The following is a 20,544-nucleotide window of genomic DNA, read 5'->3' as shown; positions in this document are numbered from 1 at the left end:
GACTTCTATAAAGACATCAACCCACCTCCTGGAGCGTGTCCTGACTTCCCTGGTTATATAAAGACATCAACCCATCTCCTGGAGCCTGTCCTGACTTCCCTGGTTATATAAAGACATCAACCCACCTCCTGGAGCGTGTCATGACTTCCCTGGTCATATAAAGACATCAACCCACCTCCTGGAGCATGTCCTAACTTCCCTGGTTATATAAAGACATCAACCCACCTCCTGGAGTGTGTCCTGACATCCCTGGTTATATAAAGACATCAACCCACCTCCTGGAGCGTGTCCTGACTTCCCTGGTTATATAAAGACATCAACCAACCTCCTGGAGCGTGTCCTGACTTCCCTGGTTATATAAAGACATCAACCCACCTCCTGGAGCGTGTCCTGACTTCCCTGGTTATATAAAGACATTACCTCACCTCCTGGAGCATGTCCTGACTTCCCTGGTTATATAAAGACACCAACCCACCTCCTGGAGCGTATCCTGACTTCCCTGGTTATATAAAGACATCAACCCACCTCCTGGAGCGTATCCTTACTTCCCTGGTTATATAAAAGACATCAACCCTACCTCCTGGAGCGTGTCCTGACTTCCCTGGTTATATAAAAGACATCAACCCACCTCCTGGAGCGTGGCCTGACTTCCCTGGTTATATAAAGGCATCAACCCAACTCCTGGAGCGTGTCTTGACATCCCTGGTTATATAAAAGGCATCAACCCACATCCTGAAAGGTGTCCTGACTGCCCTGGTTGTATAAAAGGCATCAACCTACCTCCTGGAAAGTGTCCTGACTTCCCTGGTTATATAAAGACATCAACCCACCTCCTGGAGCGTGTCCTGACTTCCCTGGTTATATAAAAGGCATCAACCCACCTCCTGGAAGGTGTCCTGACTTCCCTGGTTATATAAAGACACCAACCCACCTCCTGGAGCGTGTCTTGACTTCCCTGGTTATATAAAAGTAAAACCCACCTCCTGGAATGTGTCCTGACTTCCATGGTTATATAAAATGCATCAACCTACCTCCTGGAAGGTGTCCTGACTTCCCTGGTTATATAAAGACATCAACCCACCTCCTAGAGCGTGTCCTGACTTCCCTGGTTATATAAAGACATCAACCCACCTCCTGGAGCGTGTCCTGACATTCCTGGTTATATAACGACATCAAACCACCTCCTGGAGCGTGTCCTGACTTCCCTGGTTATATAAAGACAAGACATCAACCCACCTCCTGGAGCGTGTCCTGACTTCCCTGGTTATTTAAAGACATCAACCCACCTCCTGGAGCGTGTCCTGACTTCCCTCGTTATATAAAGATAGCAACCCACCTCCTGGAGCGTGTCCTGACTTCCCTGGTTATATAAAGACATCAACCCACCTCCTGGAGCGTGTCCTGACTTCCCTGGTTATTTAAAGACATCAACCCACCTACTGGAGCGTGTCCTGACTTCCCTGGTAATATAAAGACATCAACTCACCTCCTGGAGCATGTCCTGACTTCCCTGGTTAAATAAAGACACCAACCCACCTCCTGGAGCGTATCCTGACTTCCATGGTTATATAAAAGACATCAACCCTACCTCCTGGAGCGTGTCCTGACTTCCCTGGTTATATAAAAGACATCAACCTACCTCCTGGAGCGTGGCCTGACTTCACTGGTTATATAAAAGGAGTCAACACACCTCCCGGACCGTGTCCTGACTTCCCTGGTTATATAAAGACATGACATCAACCCACCTACTGGAGCGTGTCCTGACTTCCCTGGTTATATAAAGGCATCAACCCAACTCCTGGAGCGTGTCTTGACATCCCTGGTTATATAAAAGGCATCAACCCACATCCTGAAAGGTGTCCTGACTGCCCTGGTTGTATAAAAGGCATCAACCTACCTCCTGGAAAGTGGCCTGACTTCCCTGGTTATATAAAGACATCAACCCACCTCCTAGAGCGTGTCCTGACTTCCCTGGTTATATAAAGACATCAACCCACCTCCTGGAGCGTGTCCTGACATTCCTGGTTATATAAAGACATCAACCCACCTCCTGGAGCGTGTCCTGACTTCCCTGGTTATATAAAGACAAGACATCAACCCACCTCCTGGAGCGTGTCCTGACTTCCCTGGTTATATAAAGACATCAACCCATCCCTGGAGCGTGTCCTGACATCCCTGGTTATTTAAAGACATCAACCCACCTCCTGGAGCGTGTCCTGACTTCCCTGGTTATATAAAAGGCATCAACACACCTCCTGGACCGTGTCCTGACTTCCCTGGTTATATAAAGACATGACATCAACCCACCTCCTGGAGCATGTCCTGACTTCTATAAAGACATCAACCACCTCCTGGAGCATGTCCTGATTTCCCTGGTTATATAAAGACATCAACCCACCTCCTGGAGCGTGTCCTGACTTCCCTGGTTATATAAAGACATCAACCCGCCTCCTGGAGCGTGTCCTAACTTCCCTGGTTATATAAAGACATCAACCTACCTCCTGGAGCTTGTCCTGACATCCCTGGTTATATAAAGACATCAACCCACCTCCTGGAGCGTGTCCTGACATCCCTGGTTATATAAAAGACACCAACCCACCTCCTGGAGCGTGTCCTCACTTCCCTGGTTATAGAAAGACATCAAACCACCTCCTGGAGCCTGTCCTGACTTCCCTGGTTATATAAAGACATGACATCAACCCACCTCCTGGAGCGTGTCCTGACTTCCCTGGTTATATAAAGACAAGACATCAACCCACCTCCTGGAGCGTGTCCTGACTTCCCTGGTTATATAAAGACATCAACCCACCTCCTGGAGCGTGTCCTGACATCCCTGGTTATTTAAAGACATCAACCCAACTCCTGGAGCGTGTCTTGACATCCCTGGTTATATAAAAGGCATCAACCCACATCCTGAAAGGTGTCCTGACTGCCCTGGTTGTATAAAAGGCATCAACCTACCTCCTGGAAAGTGTCCTGACTTCCCTGGTTATATAAAGACATCAACCCACCTCCTGGAGCGTGTCCTGACTTCCCTGGTTATATAAAAGGCATCAACCCACCTCCTGGAAGGTGTCCTGACTTCCCTGGTTATATAAAGACACCAACCCACCTCCTGGAGCGTGTCTTGACTTCCCTGGTTATATAAAAGTAAAACCCACCTCCTGGAATGTGTCCTGACTTCCATGGTTATATAAAATGCATCAACCTACCTCCTGGAAGGTGTCCTGACTTCCCTGGTTATATAAAGACATCAACCCACCTCCTAGAGCGTGTCCTGACTTCCCTGGTTATATAAAGACATCAACCCACCTCCTGGAGCGTGTCCTGACATTCCTGGTTATATAACGACATCAACCCACCTCCTGGAGCGTGTCCTGACTTCCCTGGTTATATAAAGACAAGACATCAACCCACCTCCTGGAGCGTGTCCTGACTTCCCTGGTTATTTAAAGACATCAACCCACCTCCTGGAGCGTGTCCTGACATCCCTGGTTATTTAAAGACATCAACCCACCTCCTGGAGCGTGTCCTGACTTCCCTGGTTATATAAAAGGCATCAACACACCTCCTGGACCGTGTCCTGACTTCCCTGGTTATATAAAGACATGACATCAACCCACCTCCTGGAGCATGTCCTGACTTCTATAAAGACATCAACCACCTCCTGGAGCATGTCCTGATTTCCCTGGTTATATAAAGACATCAACCCACCTCCTGGAGCGTGTCCTGACTTCCCTGGTTATATAAAGACATCAACCCGCCTCCTGGAGCGTGTCCTAACTTCCCTGGTTATATAAAGACATCAACCTACCTCCTGGAGCTTGTCCTGACATCCCTGGTTATATAAAGACATCAACCCACCTCCTGGAGCGTGTCCTGACATCCCTGGTTATATAAAAGACACCAACCCACCTCCTGGAGCGTGTCCTCACTTCCCTGGTTATAGAAAGACATCAAACCACCTCCTGGAGCCTGTCCTGACTTCCCTGGTTATATAAAGACATGACATCAACCCACCTCCTGGAGCGTGTCCTGACTTCCCTGGTTATATAAAGACAAGACATCAACCCACCTCCTGGAGCGTGTCCTGACTTCCCTGGTTATATAAAGACATCAACCCACCTCCTGGAGCGTGTCCTGACATCCCTGGTTATTTAAAGACATCAACCCAACTCCTGGAGCGTGTCTTGACATCCCTGGTTATATAAAAGGCATCAACCCACATCCTGAAAGGTGTCCTGACTGCCCTGGTTGTATAAAAGGCATCAACCTACCTCCTGGAAAGTGTCCTGACTTCCCTGGTTATATAAAGACATCAACCCACCTCCTGGAGCGTGTCCTGACTTCCCTGGTTATATAAAAGGCATCAACCAACCTCCTGGAAGGTGTCCTGACTTCCCTGGTTATATAAAGACACCAACCCACCTCCTGGAGCGTGTCTTGACTTCCCTGGTTATATAAAAGTAAAACCCACCTCCTGGAATGCTTCCTGACTTCCATGGTTATATAAAATGCATCAACCTACCTCCTGGAAGGTGTCCTGACTTCCCTGGTTATATAAAGACATCAACCCACCTCCTAGAGCGTGTCCTGACTTCCCTGGTTATATAAAGACATCAACCCACCTCCTGGAGCGTGTCCTGACATTCCTGGTTATATAACGACATCAACCCACCTCCTGGAGCGTGTCCTGACTTCCCTGGTTATATAAAGACAAGACATCAACCCACCTCCTGGAGCGTGTCCTGACTTCCCTGGTTATTTAAAGACATCAACCCACCTCCTGGAGCGTGTCCTGACTTCCCTCGTTATATAAAGATAGCAACCCACCTCCTGGAGCGTGTCCTGACTTCCCTGGTTATATAAAGACATCAACCCACCTCCTGGAGCGTGTCCTGACTTCCCTGGTTATTTAAAGACATCAACCCACCTACTGGAGCGTGTCCTGACTTCCCTGGTAATATAAAGACATCAACTTACCTCCTGGAGCATGTCCTGACTTCCCTGGTTAAATAAAGACACCAACCCACCTCCTGGAGCGTATCCTGACTTCCATGGTTATATAAAAGACATCAACCCTACCTCCTGGAGCGTGTCCTGACTTCCCTGGTTATATAAAAGACATCAACCTACCTCCTGGAGCGTGGCCTGACTTCACTGGTTATATAAAAGGAGTCAACACACCTCCCGGACCGTGTCCTGACTTCCCTGGTTATATAAAGACATGACATCAACCCACCTACTGGAGCGTGTCCTGACTTCCCTGGTTATATAAAGGCATCAACCCAACTCCTGGAGCGTGTCTTGACATCCCTGGTTATATAAAAGGCATCAACCCACCTCCTGGAAGGTGTCCTGACTTCCCTGGTAATATAAAGACACCAACCCACCTCCTGGAGCGTGTCTTGACTTCCCTGGTTATATAAAAGTAAAACCCACCTCCTGGAAGGTGTCCTGACTTCCATGGTTATATAAAATGCATCAACCTACCTCCTGGAAGGTGTCCTGACTTCCCTGGTTATATAAAGACATCAACCCACCTCCTAGAGCGTGTCCTGACTTCCCTGGTTATATAAAGACATCAACCCACCTCCTGGAGCGTGTCCTGACATTCCTGGTTATATAAAGACATCAACCCACCTCCTGGAGCGTGTCCTGACTTCCCTGGTTATATAAAGACAAGACATCAACCCACCTCCTGGAGCGTGTCCTGACTTCCCTGGTTATATAAAGACATCAACCCACCTCCTGGAGCGTGTCCTGACATCCCTGGTTATTTAAAGACATCAACCCACCTCCTGGAGCGTGTCCTGACTTCCCTGGTTATATAAAAGGCATCAACACACCTCCTGGACCGTGTCCTGACTTCCCTGGTTATATAAAGACATGACATCAACCCACCTCCTGGAGCATGTCCTGACTTCTATAAAGACATCAACCACCTCCTGGAGCATGTCCTGATTTCCCTGGTTATATAAAGACATCAACCCACCTCCTGGAGCGTGTCCTGACTTCCCTGGTTATATAAAGACATCAACCCACCTCCTGGAGCGTGTCCTGACTTCCCTGGTTATATAAAAGGCATCAACCCACCTCCTGGAAGGTGTCCTGACTTCCCTGGTTATATAAAGACACCAACCCACCTCCTGGAGCGTGTCTTGACTTCCCTGGTTATATAAAAGTAAAACCCACCTCCTGGAATGCTTCCTGACTTCCATGGTTATATAAAATGCATCAACCTACCTCCTGGAAGGTGTCCTGACTTCCCTGGTTATATAAAGACATCAACCCACCTCCTAGAGCGTGTCCTGACTTCCCTGGTTATATAAAGACATCAACCCACCTCCTGGAGCGTGTCCTGACATTCCTGGTTATATAACGACATCAACCCACCTCCTGGAGCGTGTCCTGACTTCCCTGGTTATATAAAGACAAGACATCAACCCACCTCCTGGAGCGTGTCCTGACTTCCCTGGTTATTTAAAGACATCAACCCACCTCCTGGAGCGTGTCCTGACTTCCCTCGTTATATAAAGATAGCAACCCACCTCCTGGAGCGTGTCCTGACTTCCCTGGTTATATAAAGACATCAACCCACCTCCTGGAGCGTGTCCTGACTTCCCTGGTTATTTAAAGACATCAACCCACCTACTGGAGCGTGTCCTGACTTCCCTGGTAATATAAAGACATCAACTCACCTCCTGGAGCATGTCCTGACTTCCCTGGTTAAATAAAGACACCAACCCACCTCCTGGAGCGTATCCTGACTTCCATGGTTATATAAAAGACATCAACCCTACCTCCTGGAGCGTGTCCTGACTTCCCTGGTTATATAAAAGACATCAACCTACCTCCTGGAGCGTGGCCTGACTTCACTGGTTATATAAAAGGAGTCAACACACCTCCCGGACCGTGTCCTGACTTCCCTGGTTATATAAAGACATGACATCAACCCACCTACTGGAGCGTGTCCTGACTTCCCTGGTTATATAAAGGCATCAACCCAACTCCTGGAGCGTGTCTTGACATCCCTGGTTATATAAAAGGCATCAACCCACCTCCTGGAAGGTGTCCTGACTTCCCTGGTAATATAAAGACACCAACCCACCTCCTGGAGCGTGTCTTGACTTCCCTGGTTATATAAAAGTAAAACCCACCTCCTGGAAGGTGTCCTGACTTCCATGGTTATATAAAATGCATCAACCTACCTCCTGGAAGGTGTCCTGACTTCCCTGGTTATATAAAGACATCAACCCACCTCCTAGAGCGTGTCCTGACTTCCCTGGTTATATAAAGACATCAACCCACCTCCTGGAGCGTGTCCTGACATTCCTGGTTATATAAAGACATCAACCCACCTCCTGGAGCGTGTCCTGACTTCCCTGGTTATATAAAGACAAGACATCAACCCACCTCCTGGAGCGTGTCCTGACTTCCCTGGTTATATAAAGACATCAACCCACCTCCTGGAGCGTGTCCTGACATCCCTGGTTATTTAAAGACATCAACCCACCTCCTGGAGCGTGTCCTGACTTCCCTGGTTATATAAAAGGCATCAACACACCTCCTGGACCGTGTCCTGACTTCCCTGGTTATATAAAGACATGACATCAACCCACCTCCTGGAGCATGTCCTGACTTCTATAAAGACATCAACCACCTCCTGGAGCATGTCCTGATTTCCCTGGTTATATAAAGACATCAACCCACCTCCTGGAGCGTGTCCTGACTTCCCTGGTTATATAAAGACATCAACCCGCCTCCTGGAGCGTGTCCTAACTTCCCTGGTTATATAAAGACATCAACCTACCTCCTGGAGCTTGTCCTGACATCCCTGGTTATATAAAGACATCAACCCACCTCCTGGAGCGTGTCCTGACATCCCTGGTTATATAAAAGACACCAACCCACCTCCTGGAGCGTGTCCTCACTTCCCTGGTTATAGAAAGACATCAAACCACCTCCTGGAGCCTGTCCTGACTTCCCTGGTTATATAAAGACATGACATCAACCCACCTACTGGAGCGTGTCCTGACTTCCCTGGTTATATAAAGGCATCAACCCACCTCCTGGAGCATGTCCTGACTTCTATAAAGACATCAACCCACCTCCTGGAGCGTGTCCTGACTTCCCTGGTTATATAAAGACATCAACCCATCTCCTGGAGCGTGTCCTGACTTCCCTGGTTATATAAAGACATCAACCCACCTCCTGGAGCGTGTCCTGACTTCCCTGGTTATATAAAGACATCAACCTACCTCCTGGAGCGTGTCTTAACTTCCCTGGTTATATAAAGACATCAACTCACCTCCTGGAGCGTGTCCTGACATCACTGGTTATATAAAGACATCAACCCACCTCCTGGAGCGTGTCCTGACTTCCCTGGTTATATAAAGACATCAACCCACCTCCTGGAGCGTGTCCTGACTTCCCTGGTTATATAAAGACATCAACCCACCTCATGGAGCGTGTCCTGACTTCCCTGGTTATATAAAGACATCAACTCACCTCCTGGAGCATGTCCTGACTTCCCTGGTTATATAAAGACACAAACCCACCTCCTGGAGCGTATCCTGACTTCCCTGGTTATATAAAAGACATCAACCCTACCTCCTGGAGCGTGTTCTGACTTCCCTGGTTATATAAAAGACATCAACCCACCTCCTGGAGCGTGGCATGACTTCCCGGGTTATATAAAAGGTATCAACCCACCTCCTGGAAGGTGTCCTGACTTCCCTAGTTATATAAAGACATCAACTAACCTCCTGGATCATGTCCTGACTTCCCTGGTTATATAAAGACATCAACCCACCTCCTGGAGCGTGTCGTGACTTCCCTGGTTATATAAAGACATCAACCCACCTCCTGTACCGTGTCCTGACTTCCCTGGTTATTTAAAGACATCAACCCACCTCCTGGAGTGTGTCCTCACTTCCCTGGTTATATAAAAGACATCAACCCACCTCCTGGAGCGTGTCCTGACTTCCCTGGTTATATAAAGACATCAACCCACCTCCTGGAGCGTGTCCTGACTTCCCTGGTTATATTTAAGACAAGACATGAACCCACCTCCTGGAGCGTGTCCTGACTTCCCTGCTTATAAAAAGAACACCAATCCACCTCCTGGAGCGTGTCTTGACTTCCCTGGTTATATAAAGACACCAACCCAACTCCTGGAGCGTGTCTTGACATCCCTGGTTATATAAAAGGCATCAACCCACCTCCTGGAAGGTGTCCTGACTGCCCTGGTTGTATAAAAGGCATCAACCTACCTCCTGGAAGGGGCCTTCACTTCCCTGGTTATATAAAGACATCAACCCACCTCCTGGAGCGTGTCCTGACATTCCTGGTTATATAAAGACATCAACCCACCTCCTGGAGCGTGTCCTGACATCCCTGGTTATATAAAGACAAGACATCAAACCACCTCCTGGAGCGTGTCCTGACTTCCCTGTTTATGTAAAGACATCAACCCACCTCCTGGAGCGTGTCCTGACTTCCCTGGTTATATATAGACATCAATCCACCTCCTGGAGCGTGTCCTGACTTCCCTGGTAATATAAAAGACATCAACCCACCTCCTGGAGCGTGGCCTGACTTCTCTGGTAATATAAATGACATCAACCCACCTACTGGAGCGTGTCCTGACTTCCCTGGTTATATAAAGGCATCAACCCACCTCCTGGAGCATGTCCTAAATTCTATAAAGACATCAACCCACCTCCTGGAGCGTGTCCTGACTTCCCTGGTTATATAAAGACATCAACCCATCTCCTGGAGCGTGTCCTGACTTCCCTGGTTATATAAAGACATCAACCAGCCTCCTGGAGCGTGTCCTGACTTCCCTGGTTATATAAAGACATCAACCCACCTCCTGGAGCATGTCCTAACTTCCCTGGTTATATAAAGACATCAACCCACCTCCTGGAGCGTGTCCTGACATCCCTGGTTATATAAAGACATCAACCCACCACCTGGAGCGTGTCCTGACTTCCCTGGTTATATAAAAGACATCAACCCACCTCCTGGAGCGTGGCCTGACTTCACTGGTTATATAAAAGGCATCAACACACCTCCTGGACCATGTCCTGACTTCCCTGGTTATATAAAGACATGACATCAACCCACCTACTGGAGCGTGTCCTGACTTCCCTGGTTATATAAAGGCATCAACCCAACTCCTGGAGCGTGTCTTGACATCCCTGGTTATATAAAAGGCATCAACCCACCTCCTGAAAGGTGTCCTGACTTCCCTCGTTATATAAAGATAGCAACCCACCTCCTGGAGCGTGTCCTGACTTCCCTGGTTATATAAAGACATCAACCCACCTCCTGGAGCGTGTCCTGACTTCCCTGGTTATATAAAAGGCATCAACACACCTCCTGGACCGTGTCCTGACTTCCCTGGTTATATAAAGACATGACATCAACGCACCTCCTGGAGCATGTCCTGACTTCCCTGGTTATATATAGGGATCAACCCACCTCCTGGAGTATGTCCTGACTTCTATAAAGACATCAACCCACCTCCTGGAGCATGTCCTGACTTCCCTGGTTATATAAAGACAACAACCATCCTCCTGGAGCGTGTCCTGACTTCCCTGGTTATGAAAAGACAAGACATCAACCACCTCATGGAGCGTGTCCTGACTTCCCTGGTTATATAAAGACATCAACCCACCTCCTGGAACGTGTCCTGACTTCCCTGGTTACATAAAGACATGACATCAACCCAACTCCTGGAGCGTGTCCTGACTTCCCTGGTTATATAAAAGGCATCAACACACCTCCTGGACCGTGTCCTGACTTCCCTGGTTATATAAAGACATGACATCAACCCACCTCCTGGAGCATGTCCTGACTTCTATAAAGACATCAACCCACCTCCTGGAGCGTGTCCTGACTTCCCTGGTTATATAAAGACATCAACCTACCTCCTGGAGCTTGTCCTGACATCCCTGGTTATATAAAGACATCAACCCACCTCCTGGAGCATGTCCTGACATCCCTGGTTATATAAAAGACACCAACCCACCTCCTGGAGCGTGTCCTCACTTCCCTGGTTATAGAAAGACATCAACCCACCTCCTGGAGCCTGTCCTGACTTCCCTGGTTATATAAAGACATGACATCAACCCACCTACTGGAGCGTGTCCTGACTTCCCTGGTTATATAAAGACATCAACCCATCTCCTGGAGCGTGTCCTGACTTCCCTGGTTATATAAAGACATCAACCCACCTCCTGGAGCGTGTCATGACTTCCCTGGTCATATAAAGACATCAACCCACCTCCTGGAGTGTGTCCTGACATCCCTGGTTATATAAAGACATCAACCCACCTCCTGGAGCGTGTCCTGACTTCCCTGGTTATATAAAGACATCAACCCACCTCCTGGAACGTGTCCTGACTTCCCTGGTTACATAAAGACATGACATCAACCCAACTCCTGGAGCGTGTCCTGACTTCCCTGGTTATATAAAAGGCATCAACACACCTCCTGGACTGTGTCCTGACTTCCCTGGTTATATAAAGACATGACATCAACCCACCTCCTGGAGCATGTCCTGACTTCTATAAAGACATCAACCCACCTCCTGGAGCGTGTCCTGACTTCCCTGGTTATATAAAGACATCAACCTACCTCCTGGAGCTTGTCCTGACATCCCTGGTTATATAAAGACATCAACCCACCTCCTGGAGCATGTCCTGACATCCCTGGTTATATAAAAGACACCAACCCACCTCCTGGAGCGTGTCCTCACTTCCCTGGTTATATAAAGACATGACATCAACCCACCTACTGGAGCGTGTCCTGACTTCCCTGGTTATATAAAGGCATCAACCCACCTCCTGGAGCATGTCCTGACTTCTATAAAGACATCAACGCACCTCCTGGAGCGTGTCCTGACTTCCCTGGTTATATAAAGACATCAACCCATCTCCTGGAGCGTGTCCTGACTTCCCTGGTTATATAAAGACATCAACCCACCTCCTGGAGCGTGTCATGACTTCCCTGGTCATATAAAGACATCAACCCACCTCCTGGAGCGTGTCCTAACTTCCCTGGTTATATAAAGACATCAACCCACCTCCTGGAGTGTGTCCTGACATCCCTGGTTATATAAAGACATCAACCCACCTCCTGGAGCGTGTCCTGACTTCCCTGGTTATATAAAGACATCAACCCACCTCCTGGAGCGTGTCCTGACTTCCCTGGTTATATAAAGACATCAACCCACCTCCTGGAGCGTGTCCTGACTTCCCTGGTTATATAAAGACATTACCTCACCTCCTGGAGCATGTCCTGACTTCCCTGGTTATATAAAGACACCAACCCACCTCCTGGAGCGTATCCTGACTTGCCTGGTTATATAAAGACATCAACCCAACTCCTGGAGCGTATCCTTACTTCCCTGGTTATATAAAAGACATCAACCCTACCTCCTGGAGCGTGTCCTGACGTCCCTGGTTATATAAAAGACATCAACCCACCTCCTGGAGCGTGGCCTGACTTCCCTGGTTATATAAAAGGCATCAACACACCTCCTGGACCGTGTCCTGACTTCCCTGGTTATATAAAGACATGACATCAACCCACCTACTGGAGCGTGTCCTGACTTGCCTGGTTATATAAAGACATCAACCCAACTCCTGGAGCGTATCCTTACTTCCCTGGTTATATAAAGACACCAACCCACCTCCTGGAGCGTATCCTGACTTGCCTGGTTATATAAAGACATCAACCCAACTCCTGGAGCGTATCCTTACTTCCCTGGTTATATAAAGACATCAACCCACCACCTGGAGCGTGTCCTGACTTCCCTGGTTATATAAAAGACATCAACCCACCTCCTGGAGCGTGGCCTGACTTCACTGGTTATATAAAAGGCATCAACACACCTCCTGGACCATGTCCTGACTTCCCTGGTTATATAAAGACATTACATCAACCCACCTACTGGAGCGTGTCCTGACTTCCCTGGTTATATAAAGGCATCAACCCAACTCCTGGAGCGTGTCTTGACATCCCTGGTTATATAAAAGGCATCAACCCACCTCCTGAAAGGTGTCCTGACTTCCCTCGTTATATAAAGATAGCAACCCACCTCCTGGAGCGTGTCCTGACTTCCCTGGTTATATAAAGACATCAACCCACCTCCTGGAGCGTGTCCTGACTTCCCTGGTTATATAAAAGGCATCAACACACCTCCTGGACCGTGTCCTGACTTCCCTGGTTATATAAAGACATGACATCAACCCACCTCCTGGAGCATGTCCTGACTTCCCTGGTTATATAAAGGGATCAACCCACCTCCTGGAGTATGTCCTGACTTCTATAAAGACATCAACCCACCTCCTGGAGCATGTCCTGACTTCCCTGGTTATATAAAGACAACAACCATCCTCCTGGAGCGTGTCCTGACTTCCCTGGTTATGAAAAGACAAGACATCAACCACCTCATGGAGCGTGTCCTGACTTCCCTGGTTATATAAAGACATCAACCCACCTCCTGGAACGTGTCCTGACTTCCCTGGTTACATAAAGACATGACATCAACCCAACTCCTGGAGCGTGTCCTGACTTCCCTGGTTATATAAAAGGCATCAACACACCTCCTGGACCGTGTCCTGACTTCCCTGGTTATATAAAGACATGACATCAACCCACCTCCTGGAGCATGTCCTGACTTCTATAAAGACATCAACCCACCTCCTGGAGCATGTCCTGACTTCCCTGGTTATATAAAGACATCAACCTACCTCCTGGAGCTTGTCCTGACATCCCTGGTTATATAAAGACATCAACCCACCTCCTGGAGCATGTCCTGACATCCCTGGTTATATAAAAGACACCAACCCACCTCCTGGAGCGTGTCCTCACTTCCCTGGTTATAGAAAGACATCAACCCACCTCCTGGAGCCTGTCCTGACTTCCCTGGTTATATAAAGACATGACATCAACCCACCTACTGGAGCGTGTCCTGACTTCCCTGGTTATATAAAGGCATCAACCCACCTCCTGGAGCATGTCCTGACTTCTATTACGACATCAACGCACCTCCTGGAGCATGTCCTGACTTCCCTGGTTATATAAAGACATCAACCCACCTCCTGGAGCGTGTCATGACTTCCCTGGTCATATAAAGACATCAACCCACCTCCTGGAGTGTGTCCTGACATCCCTGGTTATATAAAGACATCAACCCACCTCCTGGAGCGTGTCCTGACTTCCCTGGTTATATAAAGACATCAACCCACCTCCTGGAACGTGTCCTGACTTCCCTGGTTACATAAAGACATGACATCAACCCAACTCCTGGAGCGTGTCCTGACTTCCCTGGTTATATAAAAGGCATCAACACACCTCCTGGACTGTGTCCTGACTTCCCTGGTTATATAAAGACATGACATCAACCCACCTCCTGGAGCATGTCCTGACTTCTATAAAGACATCAACCCACCTCCTGGAGCGTGTCCTGACTTCCCTGGTTATATAAAGACATCAACCTACCTCCTGGAGCGTGTCCTGACTTCCCTGGTTATATAAAGACATCAACCTACCTCCTGGAGCTTGTCCTGACATCCCTGGTTATATAAAGACATCAACCCACCTCCTGGAGCATGTCCTGACATCCCTGGTTATATAAAAGACACCAACCCACCTCCTGGAGCGTGTCCTCACTTCCCTGGTTATAGAAAGACATCAACCCACCTCCTGGAGCCTGTCCTGACTTCCCTGGTTATATAAAGACATGACATCAACCCACCTACTGGAGCGTGTCCTGACTTCCCTGGTTATATAAAGGCATCAACCCACCTCCTGGAGCATGTCCTGACTTCTATTACGACATCAACGCACCTCCTGGAGCGTGTCCTGACTTCCCTGGTTATATAAAGACATCAACCCACCTCCTGGAGCGTGTCATGACTTCCCTGGTCATATAAAGACATCAACCCACCTCCTGGAGTGTGTCCTGACATCCCTGGTTATATAAAGACATCAACCCACCTCCTGGAGCGTGTCCTGACTTCCCTTGTTATATAAAGACATCAACCCACCTCCTGGAACGTGTCCTGACTTCCCTGGTTACATAAAGACATGACATCAACCCAACTCCTGGAGCGTGTCCTGACTTCCCTGGTTATATAAAAGGCATCAACACACCTCCTGGACTGTGTCCTGACTTCCCTGGTTATATAAAGACATGACATCAACCCACCTCCTGGAGCATGTCCTGACTTCTATAAAGACATCAACCCACCTCCTGGAGCGTATCCTGACTTCCCTGGTTATATAAAGACATCAACCTACCTCCTGGAGCTTGTCCTGACATCCCTGGTTATATAAAGACATCAACCCACCTCCTGGAGCATGTCCTGACATCCCTGGTTATATAAAAGACACCAACCCACCTCCTGGAGCGTGTCCTCACTTCCCTGGTTATATAAAGACATGACATCAACCCAACTACTGGAGCGTGTCCTGACTTCCCTGGTTATATAAAGGCACCAACCCACCTCCTGGAGCATGTCCTGACTTCTATAAAGACATCAACGCACCTCCTGGAGCGTGTCCTGACTTCCCTGGTTATATAAAGACATCAACCCATCTCCTGGAGCGTGTCCTGACTTCCCTGGTTATATAAAGACATCAACCCACCTCCTGGAGCGTGTCATGACTTCCCTGGTCATGTAAAGACATCAACCCACCTCCTGGAGCGTGTCCTAACTTCCCTGGTTATATAAAGACATCAACCCACCTCCTGGAGTGTGTCCTGACATCCCTGGTTATATAAAGACATCAACCCACCTCCTGGAGCGTGTCCTGACTTCCCTGGTTATATAAAGACATCAACCCACCTCCTGGAGCGTGTCCTGACTTCCCTGGTTATATAAAGACATCAACCCACCTCCTGGAGCGTGTCCTGACTTCCCTGGTTATATAAAGACATTACCTCACCTCCTGGAGCATGTCCTGACTTCCCTGGTTATATAAAGACACCAACCCACCTCCTGGAGCGTATCCTGACTTGCCTGGTTATATTAAGACATCAACCCAACTCCTGGAGCGTATCCTTACTTCCCTGGTTATATAAAAGACATCAACCCTACCTCCTGGAGCGTGTCCTGACATCCCTGGTTATATAAAAGACATCAACCCACCTCCTGGAGCGTGGCCTGACTTCCCTGGTTATATAAAAGGCATCAACACACCTCCTGGACCGTGTCCTGACTTCCCTGGTTATATAAAGACATGACATCAACCCACCTACTGGAGCGTGTCCTGACTTCCCTGGTTATATAAAGGCATCAACCCAACTCCTGGAGCGTGTCTTGACATCCCTGGTTATATAAAAGGCATCAACCCACCTCCTGAAAGGTGTCCTGACTGCCCTGGTTGTATAAAAGGCATCAACCTACCTCCTGGAAAGTGTCCTGACTTCCCTGGTTATATAAAGACATCAACCCAACTCCTGGAGCGTGTCCTGACTTCCCTGGTTATATAAAAGGCATCAACACACCTCCTGGACTGTGTCCTGACTTCCCTGGTTATATAAAGACATGACATCAACCCACCTCCTGGAGCATGTCCTGACTTCTATAAAGACATCAACCCACCTCCTGGAGCGTGTCCTGACTTCCCTGGTTATATAAAGACATCAACCTACCTCCTGGAGCTTGTCCTGACATCCCTGGTTATATAAAGACATCAACCCACCTCCTGGAGCATGTCCTGACATCCCTGGTTATATAAAAGACACCAACCCACCTCCTGGAGCGTGTCCTCACTTCCCTGGTTATATAAAGACATGACATCAACCCACCTACTGGAGCGTGTCCTGACTTCCCTGGTTATATAAAGGCACCAACCCACCTCCTGGAGCATGTCCTGACTTCTATAAAGACATCAACACACCTCCTGGAGCGTGTCCTGACTTCCCTGGTTATATAAAGACATCAACCCATCTCCTGGAGCGTGTCCTGACTTCCCTGGTTATATAAAGACATCAACCCACCTCCTGGAGCGTGTCATGACTTCCCTGGTCATGTAAAGACATCAACCCACCTCCTGGAGCGTGTCCTAACTTCCCTGGTTATATAAAGACATCAACCTACCTCCTGGAGTGTGTCCTGACATCCCTGGTTATATAAAGACATCAACCCACCTCCTGGAGCGTGTCCTGACTTCCCTGGTTATATAAAGACATCAACCCACCTCCTGGAGCGTGTCCTGACTTCCCTGGTTATATAAAGACATCAACCCACCTCCTGGAGCGTGTCCTGACTTCCCTGGTTATATAAAGACATTACCTCACCTCCTGGAGCATGTCCTGACTTCCCTGGTTATATAAAGACACCAACCCACCTCCTGGAGCGTATCCTGACTTGCCTGGTTATATTAAGACATCAACCCAACTCCTGGAGCGTATCCTTACTTCCCTGGTTATATAAAAGACATCAACCCTACCTCCTGGAGCGTGTCCTGACGTCCCTGGTTATATAAAAGACATCAACCCACCTCCTGGAGCGTGGCCTGACTTCCCTGGTTATATAAAAGGCATCAACACACCTCCTGGACCGTTTCCTGACTTCCCTGGTTATATAAAGACATGACATCAACCCACCTACTGGAGCGTGTCCTGACTTCCCTGGTTATATAAAGGCATCAACCCAACTCCTGGAGCGTGTCTTGACATCCCTGGTTATATAAAAGGCATCAACCCACCTCCTGAAAGGTGTCCTGACTGCCCTGGTTGTATAAAAGGCATCAACCTACCTCCTGGAAAGTGTCCTGACTTCCCTGGTTATATAAAGACATCAACCCACCTCCTGGAGCGTGTCCTGACTTCCCTGGTTATATAAAAGGCATCAACCCACCTCCTGGAAGGTGTCCTGACTTCCCTGGTTATATAAAGACACCAACCCACCTCCTGGAGCGTGTCTTGACTTCCCTGGTTATATAAAAGTAAAACCCAACTCCTGGAAGGTGTCCTGACTTCCATGGTTATATAAAATGCATCAACCTACCTCCTGGAAGGTGTCCTGACTTCCCTGGTTATATAAAGACATCAACCCACCTCCTAGAGCGTGTCCTGACTTCCCTGGTAATATAAAGACATCAACCCACCTCCTGGAGCATGTCCTGACATTCCTGGTTATATAACGACATCAACCCACCTCCTGGAGCGTGTCCTGACTTCCCTGGTTATATAAAGACAAGACATCAACCCACCTCCTGGAGCGTGTCCTGACTTCCCTGGTTATATAAAGACATCAACCCACCTCCTGGAGCGTGTCCTGACATTCCTGGTTATATAAAGACATCAACCCACCTCCTGGAGCGTGTCCTGACTTCCCTGGTTATATAAAGACAAGACATCAACCCACCTCCTGGAGCGTGTCCTGACTTCCCTGGTTATATAAAAGACATCAACCCACCTCCTGGAGAATGGCCTGACTTCACTGGTTATATAAAAGGCATCAACACACCTCCTGGACCGTGTCCTGACTTCCCTGGTTATATAAAGACATGACATCAACCCACCTACTGGAGCGTGTCCTGACTTCCCTGGTTATATAAAGGCATCAACCCAACTCCTTGAGCGTGTCTTGACATCCCTGGTTATATAAAAGGCATCAACCCACCTCCTGGAGCGTGTCCTGACTTCCCTGGTTATATAAAGACATCAACCCACCTCCTGGAGCATGTCCTGACTTCCCTGGTTATATAAAGACATCAACCCACCTCCTGGAGCGTGTCCTGACTTCCCTGGTTATATAAAGACATCAACTCACCTCCTGGAGCATGTCCTGACTTCCCTGGTTATATAAAGACACCAACCCACCTCCTGGAGCGTATCCTGACTTCCCTGGTTATATAAAAGACATCAACCCTACCTCCTGGAGCGTGTTCTGACTTCCCTGGTTATATAAAAGACATCAACCCACCTCCTGGAGCGTGGCATGACTTCCCGGGTTATATAAAAGGCATCAACCCACCTCCGGAAGGTGTCCTGACTTCCCTAGTTATATAAAGACATCAACTAACCTCCTGGATTGTGTCCTGACTTCCCTGGTTATATAAAGACATCAACCCACCTCCTGGAGCGTGTCGTGACTTCCCTGGTTATATAAAGACATCAACCCACCTCCTGTAGCGTGTCCTGACTTCCCTGGTTATATAAAGACATCAACCCACCTCCTGGAGTGTGTCCTGACTTCCCTGGTTATATTAAAGACATCAACCCACCTCCTGGAGCGTGTCCTGACTTCCCTGGTTATATAAAGACATCAACCCACCTCCTGGAGCGTGTCCTGACTTCCCTGGTTATATTTAAGACAAGACATGAACTCACCTCCTGGAGCGTGTCCTGACTTCGCCGGTTATAAAAAGAACACCAACCCACCTCCTGGAGCGTGTCTTGACTTCCCTGGTTATATAAAGACATGACATCAACCCACCTACTGGAGCGTGTCCTGACTTCCCTGGTTATATAAAGGCATCAACCCACCTCCTGGAGCATGTCCTGACTTCTATAAAGACATCAACCCACCTCCTGGAGCGTGTCCTGACTTCCCTGGTTATATAAAGACATCAACCCATCTCCTGGAGCGTGTCCTGACTTCCCTGGTTATATAAAGACATCAACCCACCTCCTGGAGCGTGTCCTGACTTCCCTGGTTATATAAAGACATCAACTCACCTCCTGGAGCATGTCCTGACTTCCCTGGTTATATAAAGACACAAACCCACCTCCTGGAGCGTATCCTGACTTCCCTGGTTATATAAAAGACATCAACCCTACCTCCTGGAGCGTGTTCTGACTTCCCTGGTTATATAAAAGACATCAACCCACCTCCTGGAGCGTGGCATGACTTCCCGGGTTATATAAAAGGTATCAACCCACCTCCTGGAAGGTGTCCTGACTTCCCTAGTTATATAAAGACATCAACTAACCTCCTGGATCATGTCCTGACTTCCCTGGTTATATAAAGACATCAACCCACCTCCTGGAGCGTGTCGTGACTTCCCTGGTTATATAAAGACATCAACCCACCTCCTGTACCGTGTCCTGACTTCCCTGGTTATATAAAGACATCAACCCACCTCCTGGAGTGTGTCCTGACTTCCCTGGTTATATAAAAGACATCAACCCACCTCCTGGAGCGTGTCCTGACTTCCCTGGTTATATAAAGACATCAACCTACCTCCTGGAGCGTGTCCTGACTTCCCTGGTTATATTTAAGACAAGACATGAACCCACATCCTGGAGCGTGTCCTGACTTCCCTGCTTATAAAAAGAACACCAACCCACCTCCTGGAGCGTGTCTTGACTTCCCTGGTTATATAAAGACACCAACCCAACTCCTGGAGCGTGTCTTGACATCCCTGGTTATATAAAAGGCATCAACCCACCTCCTGGAAGGTGTCCTGACTGCCCTGGTTGTATACAAGGCATCAACCTACCTCCTGGAAGGTGTCCTGACTTCCCTGGTTATATAAAGACATCAACCCACCTCCTGGAGCGTGTCCTGA

Source organism: Salmo salar, unplaced genomic scaffold (genome assembly GCF_965601325.2).
Source record: "Salmo salar unplaced genomic scaffold, fSalSal1 ptg000055l, whole genome shotgun sequence".
Classification (NCBI taxonomy): domain Eukaryota; kingdom Metazoa; phylum Chordata; class Actinopteri; order Salmoniformes; family Salmonidae; genus Salmo; species Salmo salar.
Note: the sequence above shows the minus strand (reverse complement) of the source record.